General features: G+C 35.8%; 1 pseudogene; it reads left to right on the top strand.

Moving 5' to 3' along the window:
- Positions 1-527: 527 nt before the first annotated feature.
- Positions 528-2918, top strand: LOC143607655 (heat shock 70 kDa protein 16-like; annotated as a pseudogene).
- Positions 2919-2928: the final 10 nt, after the last annotated feature.

The following is a 2928-nucleotide window of genomic DNA, read 5'->3' as shown; positions in this document are numbered from 1 at the left end:
ATTATTTTATCGATTGGGGTTGAATTTTATACTATTCCCAGGTTGTTAATTTTATCTAGTAATAAGGGGGTGTTTGGGTTTCCTTATTTTACTTCCTTATAACTTTTCATTAAGTTAAAAAGTTACATAAGTGTAACTTATGAAACTTTTCCTCTTATGATGTAAGCAATCCCAAACACCTTATTATTATTCAAGAAGTTAACAAGTTATAAGTCGGTAAAAATAAGCAATCCCAAACACCTGAGAGGTTCTAATTATTGGCATGTGAGATTAAACGCAGATGTTTAGAAGCTGAAAAGGCTAATAATTATTGTACAATGAAAGGTCGTTAAGTGATCGAACACCTTCATTTTCATTTCATTTCGAAACGTAAGCACTTTGATTCTCTTGTAGCATCACTGATTTTCGTTAGCACTACAATACAATTCATGTTCATCTTTATCACCACTTGTATTATCTTTACTAGTTGTATTATTTACATTTTGATGTTGGCGTTAAATGACTTCATGCTAAACACTTTTTGACAGACAGGTAAGTTGAATCAGTCTAGACTATACATACTTGTGATAATGAGTGCCGTTGGGTTTGAAGAGCTGTGTTATTGCTGCCGAGAGGCATGGTGGAATTGATGTACTGATGAATTATGGATTGAATGAAGCGCGAGAGTGGTCTCATTTGGTCAGAGTCAAAGATTTTTCGGTTCTGCAGCGCTCAACAACTATAATCCAGAATCAACTATTTCTCAGGTTAAGAGGTTGATTGGCAGGAAGTACACGGAACGAGTGTGCAAAATGATATTAGGTTGCTTCCTTTCAAGACTAGCGAGGGCCCTTCCGGTGGCGTTTTGATTCATTTGCAGTACTTGAACAGAACATGGTCATTCACACCGGTTGATATTTTGAGGATGTTGTTTGCACATTTGAAGCAAGTAGCGAGATAAACCTTGGATCTTCTGTTAAAGACTGTGTTATTGGGATTCCTTCGTATTTCACAGACCTTCAAAGGCTGAGTACCTTAATGCTGCATTGATTGCTGGTTTAAAACCTTTGAGGTTGATTCACGAATGTACTGCCATTGCGTTAGGTTATGGTGTGGGCAAGCCCGACTTCCCGAGATACAGACCAACTAATGTTATGTTTGTAGACATCGGGCACTGTGACACCCAGGTCTCGGTTGTGGCTTTTGAATCAGGGAAAATGAAAGTACTGTCACATTCTTTGATGAAAATTTGGGAGGTCGAGATTTGATGACGTTTTGGTTAACATTTTGCAGAAAAGTTTAAACAAGAATACAATCTTGATATTTACTCGAGTAATGATTCTTTTATGAGACTTATGGCATCATGTGAGAAGTTAAAGAAAGATCTAAGTGCGGATGTGGAAGCGCGGTTTACTATTAAGTGTCTAGTTGGTGATATAGATGTGAACGGGTTTATAACAAGGGATGAGTTTGAGGTATTGTCATTGGAGTTGCTAGAAAGGATAACTGTTCCTTATATTAATGCTGTAAAGGAGTCTGGCATGAGTGTTGACAAGATATATGCTGTTGAGCTTTCGGGTTATGGATCTCACGTACCAGCTATTTCTAAGAAGTTAACTTCCATTATATGGAAAGAACCGAGGAGAATACCGAATGTTAGTGAATGCGTTGCTAGAGGATGTGCTATTCAATGTGCAATGCTTAACCAGACTCACAGTTTAAAGATTATAAGGTTCGTTATCTGCATCCTTCTGTTACTAGTACTTTTCTATGATTGTCTGTTTAATTTGATTCTCTTAGCTACAATTTATATTATATTGATTGCTATACTTCAAACTGTATAAGAATGAAAAAAGAAGGTTTTTGTTGTTTATTTGCTGTAGAGTGAAAACAAAAGACATGATATGTCTGTTTATTGAGTATAGTAGGATATTATTTCCATCTTCAGAATTATTTCTAATGAATAGTTAATCATATTTAGGCAGAGTAGTTTTTAGGATGACCTTATTAATTAATCATTTTCTTTTTAGCTTCCAATAGTTTGATGTCTATTTCTCACAAATGTTGAAAAGTGGACTATAAACCGGATCTGGTGGTCAAACCACACCATAAATGAAGCTTGCGCATGTCATTAAGTTGTTCAATAATTTCTTGATTGGCAACAACTAGTTTTCGTTTATTGATCGCTTCTATAATTGGACTGGTTTATCCTTCATTATCTTCTTGATTATGTTCTAAAACGATTCATAATATTAATGTAGGTCAGGATTTATTTCCTTACTCGCTAGGATTTCTAGTAGTTGAAGGTGTAAACGAAACACAGCAAGATATTACCCTTTTTCCCAAAGGCAGCTCATTTCCAAGTGATCGCGTGATTCAATATCCTGGAACCCCACAAGGCATTGACGTTTTTTACACCAACAAGATGAACTTTCCGGCTGAAGTTGGTCGATTCATGGTAAGTATCTCATAAGCCTTGTGCTCATGAATGTCATTTGACTCATTTCACATTTTGCCCATTTGTATTCATCTTACTTATATAAATTTTATAATTTCTTTTAGATTGATCTACCTTTCATCGTACAAAAGGCGAAAGTTGAATTTGGAGTGAAACTTAACGTTCATGGAGTATTTGAAATAGAATCCGTGTCAGTAAGTATTGCTTCTTGTTACTAAAAAAATGGTGAAAATGGATTAAAACATTATGATATTGATCTCAGTTTGGTTTGTGACTTCAGCTTATTGAAGAGCAGGCCCTGTACCTAGGAGTTTTTTTTCTCCTGCCGAGAAAATTTGGCAAATAATATTCAAATTTCTGACAATTTGTATGTGTCGACTACAAAAGAAGAGCTTGCTGAAGCTCAAAGAGAGAACAGATGCTTTCAGAACAAGATATAGAGGCTGAGCAAGCTAAAGACCAAAGAAACACACAGAGGATCGTGTTGCAAC

Source organism: Bidens hawaiensis, unplaced genomic scaffold (genome assembly GCF_021521415.1).
Source record: "Bidens hawaiensis isolate Kalapana, Puna unplaced genomic scaffold, B.hawaiensis_p1.1 tig00084644_1, whole genome shotgun sequence".
Classification (NCBI taxonomy): Eukaryota; Viridiplantae; Streptophyta; class Magnoliopsida; order Asterales; family Asteraceae; genus Bidens; species Bidens hawaiensis.
This window is presented reverse-complemented; position numbering and strand designations above follow the sequence as displayed.